Consider the following 12,037-nt stretch of genomic DNA (forward strand, 5'->3'; position numbering starts at 1 on the left):
CTCAATAGCCAGTATATGCTCTCAAATTGCATACAGAAATATGATTTTCAAAGTGTACTTATGTCATGTAAAGGATCACATTGGATAATGAGCCGTTGGTAAGTTTGAAGAGTTTTAATACTATACTAATCATCTAACTCTATTCTATATGTCTGGCTTCATTCACCCCTTCCTAATTAAAAACACATCTGTGTATCTCCATATGATATTACTGAAAGAAGAGGAACTTCCTAGAATTTCTTTGAACCTTCTGTTTCTCTAACTATAGAACCCTGCTTACAACACAGACTCCATTAATGAAACCCTATCCAGTGATCTCACGACTTTCATACACATCACTGGGGTAACTCAGGATGTCTCTGCCCTGTTTTTTAGAAGAAGCAGTAGCCTTTAGATGGATCATGAATATTTAAAAATGTGTATTACAGGCATTTTTCTTTTCAAATTACAGGCATTTTTTCTTTTGTTTTCCATTCCTCTGACGGGAGCCACTTATAATTTGGTAGTTAAGCAGTTAAAAATAACAGGCTTGGAAACAAACAAATCTAAATTTGTATCCTAGCTGTACTTTTCAACTACTCCCTGAGCTTGGATAAGCTACTTTTCAGCTCTGATCCTCAATTTTGTCATTTGTAAAATAGGGATAATAGAACTCCTTTCGCAAAACTGTTTATGAAGAATAATTATATGCCATGCATAAAGCACTTTGCATTCCATTTAGTCAAACAATATTTATTGAGCACTAATCATGTGCTGAGCACTATGCCAAACTCATGTCTAACTCAGGATCGTTCTTTTTCTTCCCTCAAATTTTCATCTAACTTCTGCTTCTCTACGTCTCAGCTTAAATGGCACTTTCTTAGGGAAACTTCTGTGTTAGCTCAGGTCCTCCAAGAAGTGAATGCTAAGATAGGATTAGACACGCAAGAAATTTATTAGAAGAGATTCCTGTGGAAGATAAAAGGGAGGAAGCAAGAGTAACCAGGAAAAGCCTCACACTCCAATGAAAGTCTGAAGGAGAGGAAGAAGGAAAGAGAATTTGGTTGGAAAAGACTGCAGCACTATTCTAAGGCAGTTTTGGCTAGGCCAATGGGGCATTCCCAAGGCAGATTTGCTCATTAGGAGTCCTGTGTCCTGCAGGCATGGACTGGTACTAGGATCCTTACTGTCCTTAGTCATTGGACTGTTGCAGCTCAGGAGAATCATAGCCTGAGCTCCAAATGTGGTAACAGATCCAGCGAGGTAGTACCCGGGGTTGTCAGTCAGCTATGCTCCCCACACAGGAAACCTGGACAATGGACAATGCATATCCATAGCCACCACGCGCTCCATAATAGGTTAGATTCCGTCCCCCATCCCCCCACACACTTATTTGCTCTTATAGAAACATGTATTTTCCGTTTCTCAGTTATCAGTATTAAAATTAAATTTTTGTTTTCTAAATCTGTAAAGGTTACTCCCTCTGAACTGTAAGCTGCTTGAGGGTAAGGTCTGGGTCAGTCTTGTTTACCATTGCATCCCCAAGGAATACACAATGCACTGGGTGAGATGGCATATAACAGGTTAAAAATACAATAGTAGTCACTGTTTTTATCCACTCTCTCTGTCCTATTCCACACATTACCACACCCCAAAACAAACCATTGCAGCCCCACGCTGCAGTATAGATTGCAGATTGCCGCTTAGTGGTATTTTCTCTGGAAAATAACATTATTATTTAATTTTATTTGTCTTAAGGAGAGGTTCCATCTTTATTTTTAAGATATCAAAGCTTAATCAAAAGTAGTGAAGCCTTGAAGATGGAGTTTTGAAACTGCTGACGTACACTCATGCACAAAGAGAGTAGAGCTCCCAGCACCTGGCTGTAAATTCTGCCAGTTTCTTCAGTAGCAGATGCCGAAGGATCTCTCTTTTGTATTAGAAAGGCCATGTAGACTGGTGATTGTCAGCTTCCCTCTAAATGACCTGTCTCCCCACGCCTATCTCTTTTCCAGAAAGCAAAATTTTCATCAGGTGCAGCAGAAAGTGTTAGGGGGAGTAGAATAGGGATGTAAGTGAATAGATCAAGAATGAAGGAACCTAGAAGTTGTAAATTACTCCACGTCACAGAAAAGCTCAAGACATCAATCGTATGCCAGATAGAAAATTAATAATCACAAAAACCATCCTTACTGCTGCCCCAAAGCTGGGGGTGGAGTGAAGGAAGGGCCTGCACTATGCTAGGGGAGGGGGCATAGCATACTGGACTCCAGCTCTCTAGATTCAAAGCTTTTCTTTGGAATTATTTGTGGGACATTGAGGAAGTTGCTTGACTTCACTGATCCTCAGTTTTCTTACCTGTACTGTGAGTCTAAAGAAAGTAACAACCTTAGAGGACTGTTAATTAGATTGTAAGAGACGATTTTCGATTTTCGGAAAGTGCTTGGCAAGGTGCCTGGCGCATAGTAAACTCCCAAGAAATCTCTCTGCTATCACTTCCTGTTATGTATTCCATAATACCCTGCTGCAGCCATTTTCAAAATGGGATCCACAGACATTTTCAGGAGTCATAAGGTCGATTTATTTTCATAATACTAAAAATTTATTTACTTTTTTCAATGTTTTAACATTTGCTTTGATGGTTCCAAAGCAAATCATTGCAGACCACAAGAAACCACTTCACACAACCACTAAGTCGGCAATAGTGAAAAAGACAGGCAATAACACATTTTGGTGAGTATGTGGAGAAACTGTAACACTCGTACACTGCTGATAGAAAAGAGTTGGCAGTTCCTCAGAAAATTAAGCACAGGGTTACAATATGACCTAGCAATTTCACTCCTAGGTATATACCCAAGATAACTGAAGACATATATTTAACAGAAACATATACACAAATGTTCATAGCAACATTATTCATAACATCCCAAAAGCGTAAACAGCCCAAATGTCCACCACCTGACGAATAACCAAAATGTGATATATCCATATAGTGGAATATTGGGTTGGATAATACTCTTTTTTTTAAAATTCAAGTTTATTGGGGTGACAATGGTTAATAAAGTTACATAGGTTTCAGGTGTACAATTCTGTATTACATCATCTATATATCACATTGTGTGTTCACCCCAGAGTCAGTTCTCCTTCCATCACCATATATTTGATCCCGTTGTGAGGCTGTCCTGTGCATTATTAGGATGTTTAGCAGCATCCCTGGCTTCTGCTCCTGAGATACCAGTAGAAACCATGCCCACTAGCAAGTGGTGACAATCCAAAAAGTCTCTAGACATTGCTAAATGTCCCCTGGGGGCAAAATTGCTTCCAGTTGAAGACCACTGACACAAATCCAAAGTCCTTGTATCCTTCACTACCATTCTCTTGCAGTTTAAAAGAAAATGACAATTTTACTTAAGAATGTTCTTAATAAAACAGTAATAATTAGTAATTCTATTAAATATTGACCCTTAAATTCATATCTATTTAAAATATTCTGTATGAAAAAATAGGAAGGATTCATAAGGCACTTCTGTTAATTTCAAAGAACTATAATTGTCTCAAGGAAAAGCACTTGTGGGATTGAGGTGCAAACTGAACTAGCTGCTTTTCTTATGGAACTTCATTTTTATTAAAATATTTACTAATGACAAACTGTTTATTTAGACTTTGGAATTTGGTGAATATTTTCTCAAAAATAAAGGAAGTGTAACTATTAGTTCAGGGAAAACAACTGATAGTATTTGTTGTCTTTGATATAATTGAGCTTTCAAGAAAAAAGAATAAGAATTTTGTAAAAGTTGCATCATCGCTGTGATCTTGACAGTTTTCAAACACTTAAAGATTATTTTGATGAGATTGGAAGTGTATTAACAAATGTGGTTGCTTGATAGCATAGGATCAAATATGTCAATATTTGGAAGATCTGCACAACTCAGTGAATCAAAATTTCCAATTGACCACTGTTGGATGTTAAAATCATGCATACTTTTAAAAGATTCTTTCAAAATGCAACATGAACCAACACACTTTTTCTTTAAAATTTTTTAATAAAGTTTTGAGCTATAATTGACACATAAATTGCACATTTTTACATATGATACACACATGAAACTATCACAGCAATCAAGATAATACACATGAGTATTATTCCCCAGTTTCCTGTATTCCTCTGCAGTCTCTCCCTTCTGCCCTTCTTAGCTCTCCACCCCTACTCTCCCATTTTCCAGGCTACCAATGACTTCTTTTTACTCACTAAATATTAGTTTGCATTTTCTGGAATTTTATATAAATGGGATCATATAGTATGTATTATTTTTTTCCGATTTCTTTCACTAAGTATTTTGTGATTGATCCATGTTGCATGTATATCAATAGTTATTTTTTTTTATTCTGAGTAGTATTCCATTATACAAACATATCATGAATTGTTTATTCATTTATCTGTCGATGAACATTTGTGTTGTTTCCAGTTTTTGCTTATTATGACCACAGTTGCTATGAATATTTGTGTACATGTCTTTGTGTGGGCATATGCTTCATTTCTTTTGGATAAATTCCTGGGGGTGGAATGCCTGGGTCACACGTAAATACATGTTTAGCTTTTAAAGAAACTGCCAAAGCATTTTCCGAAGAAGTTGTACCATTTTACACTCCCATTAGTGGTATATGACAGTTCTAGTTACCCCATATTCTCACCAACACTTGGTATGGCTAGTCTTTTAAATATTAACATTAACTGGTAGAGAGTGATATTTCATTGTGATTTTAATTTGTATTTTCTCAATGAATAATAATATTGAATATCTTTCCACGTGCTTATTTGCCATTCATATGGCTCCTTTGTGTCTGTTCAAACTTTATGTCCATTTGTTTATTGGGTTGCTTATTTTCTTATTATTGAGGTATGAGAGTTTTAAAAAATAACATTCTGGAGAGAAGTTCTCAAATATGTGTAGATATGTGATTTGCAAACATCCTCTTCAATTTTCGCTAGTCTTTTCATTCTCTTAACAGTGTCTTTTGAAAATAAGTATTTAATTTGACCAAATTCAATTTACCACTTTTTTTCTTTAAGTTCTTTAGGTATTATACCCAAGAAATCTTTGCTTAGCCTCAAGTCACAAATATTTCTTTCTTTTTTTTTTATTCCAGAAGTTTTAAGTTTTAGATTTAGATCTATGATACATTTTGTGTTTTCACATATAGGTAGTGTGAGATTTTGTTTATTTTTGCCTATGGATATCCAAATGTTTCAGTATTATTAGCTGAAAAATCTTTTTCTCCACTGAATTGCCTTTGTCCTTGGTTGAAGATCAATTGACCATATAGACATATGGAACTTTTTTGGAACTCTCTATTCAGGTTCTCTCTCTTTACATCAATTCTATACTATCTGGATTAAGGTAGCTTTATAATAAATATTGAGATCAGGTAGTGTGGTGTAAGTTCTCCAACTTTGTTCTTTTCTTTCAAAGTTGTTTTGGTTATTCTAGGTCTTTTGCATTTCCATATGAATTTTAAAATCATTTTGTTAATTACTAAAGAAAAGCCTGCTGAGATTTTGATTGGGGAGTGTGAAATCTATAGATCAATGTAGGCAAGAATTGACATTTTTACAGTATTGAGTCTTTGGACCCATGAACATGGCATATCTTTCAGTGTATGTGTGTCTTCTTAAATTTCAGTAAACATATTTTATATTTTCTGTGTACAACTTGTATGTGTTTTATTAAACATATCCTTAAGTATTTCATATATTTTATGGCATTTTAAATGGTATTTTTTATTTCAATTTCAGATTGTTTATCAGTATAATACAAATACAATTGACTTTTTTATGTTGATTTTTATATCCTGTAGTCTTGCTGATTTCATTTATTAGTTTTAGTAGCTTTTTATAGATTCTACAGGATTTTCATCATAGCTCATGTCATCTGCAAATAAAGCCAGTTTTACTTCTTGCTTTCTAATTTGGATGCCTTTTAGTTACTTTTCCTGCCTCAGAGCACAGGCTAAAACCTCCAGTACAATATTGAACAAGTGGTGAGTGCAGAAATCCTTGCATTGTTCCTGATCTTAGGGTAAGAGCATTCAGTTCTTTACTATTAAGGATGTTGTTTATTACAGATGCTTTCTGTCAAGTTGAGGAAGTTTCCTTGTAATCTTAGGAATCGATATTAGATTTTGTCCAGGATTTAGTTGCATCCTTTGAAACAATCATACAGTTTTTCTTAGTTAATATGGTGAATTATATTGTTTGATTTTCCAATTTAATTCAACCTAGCATCCCTGGGATAAGCCCACATTTTGTCATGATGTATTATCTTTTTTAATATATTGTGGAATAAGCATAGTTAGAATTTTGTTAGGAATTTTTGCACCTATATTTATGAGGATATTGGTTTATGGTTTTCTTGTAACATATTGGGTTTGGATATCAGAGTAATGCTGGCCTTACAGAATGAAATGGAAACTATGTCGTCTTCTTCCATTTTCTGGAGGAGTTTTGCAGAATTGAAATGACCTTTTCCCTTAAAAATATACCATATTAACACTATTAAAAAGAAAGCTGGAGTGGCTGTGTTACCATAAGATAAACTACACTTTAGAGCAAAAAATGTTACCAGGAAAAAAGAGGATCACTTATAAAGTGGATCCTTTCATAATGGTACAGTAATTTTCATAATAAATTTCATTAAGGATAAATTCTTCGAAATAATGGAATAATTCTAAACGTTTATGGAATAGCAGAGCATCAAAATACATGAAGCAAAAACTGATAAAAACAGCAAGGAGAACTAGAATAATCCATAATTATTGTCAGAGGTTTCACTACTTTTCTCTTAATAATTAATAGAATAAGTAGACAGAAAATCAGCAAGTATGTTCTAAATTCCCCAGGCTATAGAAGATTTGCCATATCAACTAACTTGATGTGATTGACATTTGTAGAACATTTCACCTAGCAACTGCAGAATACACATTAGTTTAAAATGCACACTGAACATTTACCAAGACAGACCATATTCTGAGCCATAGAGAGGTCTCAATAAATTTAAAATGAATCAAATTATTTAAAGTTATGTTATCTGCTCTTAATGGAATTAAATTAGAAATCAATAACGATATCTGGAAAATCCCTCAATATTTAGACTACACAACATACAAATAGCCCATAGGTCAAAGAAAAAAAAATCTATAGGGAAATTACTATTTTGAAATGAAGGAAAATGAAAACATGATATACCAAAATGTGTGGGATGCAGCTAACGCAGTACTTCGGGGTACATATGACACCAAATGCCTATATTACGAAAGAAGAACTATCACAAATCAAAGATCTGTTTTCAAGTTAAGAAACTATAAAATTAACAAAACATAAAAATTTATTTAAAGCATAAGAACGGAAATAATAAACATAAGAGCAGAAATCAATGACATTGCCTCAGTTCTTCACTTTACAGGAAGGCGCACAGGTTAGGACTCACTGTATATCCTTCTTTTCCTGTTCGGCCTTCGTAGGTGGGCTCTTCATCTCTTTCTAGGCCAGAATATGAGAGGTTTATGTGTCTCACAACTTCGGGATTACCTAAGTAACCTGTTTTGTTTCAGCTCTCTCAGCTTTTTGTCTAAAATAGCAGTTGTTTATTTAGATTGCTATGCCAACAGAGTGAACAAAAAAGAAACAGAAAACTGTAAAACTCAAGCTAAATTGGCAACCCTTTAACAGATGTGTGGTACATGATTTTGTGAGGAAAGAGATCCTAACTGAACACTGTGTGTTTGTATTACAGGTAACATACTATTTTTGTAAACGCTATATTGTATCGTTTATTACCACCAGGCTGTAACGTACTGATTAACAGGCAAAAGGCTCTTAATTTGTACTGATTAATAGCCAATAACAGTAACATTAGCTTGTTACTAATAGAAAACAATACAGAAAAATCTATGAAAACACAAGATGGCTTTGAGATTTGTAAGGTTACATCTGTGAGATTTGTAATAGTCTCCCCAGATGATCAGGAAAAAAAAAAAAGATGACACAAATCACCAACTTCAGGAAAGAGAGGGGTAAGATTTTAGATATTAAAGGGAGAAAAAGGAATATTGTTAACAGATTTACATCAATAAATTCAACAACCTAGGATATCTTCAGAACTATTCATGCTTACTCAGTAAGAAATACTATTTGTCGAATTAAGGAATGTTAGCTGTTACTATGGGTAAGGCGCCGAGTTCGGGCTTTAGCGATAAAGAAGGGTTTTCATGTCCGAGCAGCTCTCAGTGGAGGGGAAAAACAACAAATAAAGCTTTATATCGAACAGTGCAGAGTGAGGGAAAACTGAGTCAGGAAAAGCTTCTCTGGGGAGGATTCACCAGGCTGAGACAAGAAAGACCAGTAAAAAATGTTTATCAGAACAAGAACTGTTGTGCGTGAGCTTGGGCAGCGGTATCTGAGCAGCCCTTTGCGCTCCGCCGACAGCCTAGTTCTCCTAGTCGCCGGGGAGTCCCAGCCCTTTCCCCACTCGCGCTCTCAACTGCGGAGCGACCATGGCCGCCCCCAGCAGTCGTGCGCCTGCGTACTGGAGCACAGCGCTCGCAGGAGGGGCGAGGCTGATGCCGGAAGTGTGACTTCTCCCTCCTTCGCTATTTCCTTCCGGGGTCACGTCGGTCTTCCGGGTGTTTCTGACAGGGCTTTCTACGCCGCTTTTTCGGCGACTTGTTGGTCTTCCGCCTCTTGCCACCGCCCCCAACCTCCTACACCTTTGCTGGCCCTGCCTTTTCTCGTAGCGTTCCTCCCTAACCGCTGAGTCCGAGGTTTAAATCGCAATTCGGATCCGGAGCTGGGCCTAGTGGTTCCGCGCGCCACTACCTCCCGAGCGCGCGTGGCCGTCGCTGCTCCGGCCTTGGAGCTCCCCGGCGGGCAGTGCGGGTAGGCCCTGCTTAGCCCTTCCCCAAGGACACCTGTGAGTTAGGGGCTTTCGGAGAGGGACGCACCCTGTGGGCCCAGGTCGGGGGCGGGGCGTGGGGAACTTTTTTGAAACTGTACTGTTGTGTTTTGCGTGGGAGGTTCCGGCAGTCTCTCTTAGATATCCTAGACTTTGGGGCGGCCCCCCAGGCTGCTGTACTTTTTGAAGAATCAGGACTGTTTACTTTTTTCACTCGTGCCCCGCCCTCCAAAAGAGGAAGATTGTCTTGGGACCCCTGCATGGTGTTTCGAAGGATAGTGAAGAACTAAGGTAAATATCAGGATTCATAATTAAAAATTTAAGACTTTTAATTAAATGGGCATGACATTGCCTCAGTTCTTCACTTTACAGGAAAGCGCACAGGTTAGGACTCATTGTATATCCTTCTTTTCCTGTTCGGCCTTCGTAGGTGGGCTCTTCATCTCTTTCTAGGCCAGAATATGAGAGGTTTATGTGTCTCACAACTTCGGGATTACCTAAGTAACCTGTTTTGTTTCAGCTCTCTCAGCTTTTTGTCTAAAATAGCAGTTGTTTATTTAGATTGCTATGCCAACAGAGTGAACAAAAAAGAAACAGAAAACTGTAAAACTCAAGCTAAATTGGCAACCCTTTAACAGATGTGTGGTACATGATTTTGTGAGGAAAGAGATCCTAACTGAACAGTGTGTGTTTGTATTACAGGTAACATACTATTTTTGTAAACGCTATATTGTATCGTTTATTACCACCAGGCTGTAACGTACTGATTAACAGCTAAAAGGCTCTTAATTTGTACTGATTAATAGCCAATAATAGTAACATTAGTTTGTTGCTGTGATAGCCCCAATTATATCTATTCTGGAAATGTGTAACAGATAGGCTCCATGTGAAACAGGCCATTTATCAGTCATTTAAGAAATGTCCATTTCTAACCATGTGACTAGATTATTTTTCAACACGTGAGTGGAATCTAATTCTTAATAAAAGGAATGTCCTTTTCAAAAACTGCAGGTGATGAGCTAGATTTAGGAATTGGACTTTTTTGCATTGTGAAAATAAGTGAGTTTAAGGGATCAAAGGCATTTGAACAAAGTGGACAGATAACTTGATTTAGCCACTAAATCTTTTCTAATAGAGTCTGTTTTCCAGGGAATCCTGAGGGAATTATGTAACCTTGAGTGTTCTCTAATTCCTTTGAGGAGAGGTCAAGTTTAGGACAGAAATTCCAGGTTGTAAGTTACAGGACCAAGTACTACATCGTTAGGAATTACTTTGTAAACTAATCCATCACAGCTTGTCTCGTGTGATTATTTACAAGTAAACCTGTATAGTTTCCCATTGGGTCAACCTTAATCTAGAAGCAATCCTTACGATTCTTCTTAAGGCTAGAACCAATGTAGTGGTTTTAAAATACTTCAAAAATTGCCTAGATTATTGTCTTTTATAGTCAAGTACAGATTGAGAAATTGTTAACTTTCAAGCTAAGAAAAATAGGATACCACCAATATCTGGATTTTATTTATCATTACATTTCTTACACCTCCTACCACAGTTGTGAAGTAGTTAGCTGTTTTATATAGATCATTCGTTACTTAGTGAAGAAGCCTTTCATTCAGAATATGAAGAAAAAGATTTAAAATTTTGTGGTGGTTCTCTTAATTCTGGTGTGGTAATAGTTTTGCTGAAACTTTATATTCTGTTTTAAAAATGATCCCTTATGTTGTTTATGATAGATTATTGTTTTGATGACGTTTTTATCTTCATCGAAATCAGAGTGGAAATATATTAGAAAAAATATAAGAAAGAGGAATTGACATTCATGGGCTTTTGGTTTACCTCCTTATCTCTAGATGGTTATGCAGGATACCTATGTTGGGGAGCATTGAATGCCATTGGTAAAATTCTCTAGGAATGCTCCTCCTTACTTTGAGGGTTAGCCTACTAAGAGCCAGACTTGAAAGCCAAGATTCATACTGAGGAGGACCTGACAGATATTTTGTTTTGAAGGGTCTCCAAAAGCTTCAGTGCTTATCTGGGAATTTGGGATATGTTAAACTTGATAACCTGCCCTAAAGTAAACTTTTGGCTGTGGAATCATTCGAAGCTTTTAAGCCTTGGATAATTTGGTCATTAGTTTTGTAGAATATTTTGTAGAGTACTTGACTTATTTTTAGTTTGGATCTGACCATGTAATGGGCAGAAATAAGGTGAGGTCTGGGCTATTCATTTTGGGTCTTAAAATCTGAATGCACATGCATAGGACTTTATTTGATACAGAAGAAAAACACAGGCATGTTATTTGTAGATATAAACAAAGTGTGTAGAATTTTAACTATGAACTAATTTAAATGAATCTGAAAACAACATTGTAATTCTTGTTTTGCTGAATACAAATTAAGTTCCTTGTTTGATCAGATCTATATATCTGTATCAAACAATGAAATATCAAGTGAAATTCATTACTATAGTGAATTATATTTATGGAGTTTTGGATGAGAGAAGCAGAGTAAAGGAGGTCAAGAAAGAGTGTGAACCCAGGCAAAGGGTAGAACAAAGCATTAGTTGCCAGTCTTGAATCTGGCATTCTGTGTTTATTGAGTAGACTTTTAATAAAGGATTCTCTGGAATCCTGCTTGGTTCAAGATTATTTTCCATTAGAGCTGACTCTGGGTGGTGAACACACAATGAGATATATAGATGATGTATTACAGAATTGTACATTTGAAACCTATGTAACTTTACTAACCATTGTCACCCCAATAAACTTTAATTTAAAAAAAAAAAGATTATTTTTCATTTCCTCTGAGCAGCAAATATCAGGAGTACAGTTTAGCAGATATGATAGAATTGCTTTTAAAAAAAATCTCCTGTAACAAGAGATAAAGGCCTGCTGAAGAAAGTTGACAAACTCTTGTTCTCTGGAACAAAATACCTTGTGTTTGGTCCAAATTAGAGAGTCGGGCACTGAGATGAGATGTGACGGTGGCCTGAGACTCTTGTCCAATATCTGTTATGAACCCTGGACCGGTGAATCTCACTATCTGTGGCCAGCCTAGGGAATTTTAATCTTACAGAACTGAAAAAAAAGAAGAAAGTTTGTATGAGTGATT

General features: G+C 36.4%; 1 protein-coding gene across 10 annotated transcripts in view; it reads left to right on the forward strand.

The window, feature by feature from the left end:
* Nucleotides 1-5,987: 5,987 nt before the first annotated feature.
* Nucleotides 5,988-12,037, forward strand: part of TENT2 (terminal nucleotidyltransferase 2) — a 50,964-nt gene continuing 44,914 nt past the window's right edge. For 2 of the 10 annotated variants that reach the window (XM_019728189.3, XM_074328798.2), the window contains exon 1: nt 8,791-8,911. The gene's annotated coding sequence lies outside the window, so the exon portion shown is untranslated. Of the gene's footprint in view, nt 6,057-8,700; nt 8,946-9,080; nt 9,219-12,037 lie in introns of those variants that run through there. The other 8 variants (XM_019728185.3, XM_019728191.3, XM_019728186.3 and 5 more) reach the window with 7 other exon arrangements.

Source organism: Rhinolophus sinicus, chromosome 3 (assembly GCF_057876585.1).
Source record: "Rhinolophus sinicus isolate RSI-liver-muscle chromosome 3, RSI-T2T, whole genome shotgun sequence".
Lineage (NCBI taxonomy): Eukaryota > Metazoa > Chordata > Mammalia > Chiroptera > Rhinolophidae > Rhinolophus > Rhinolophus sinicus.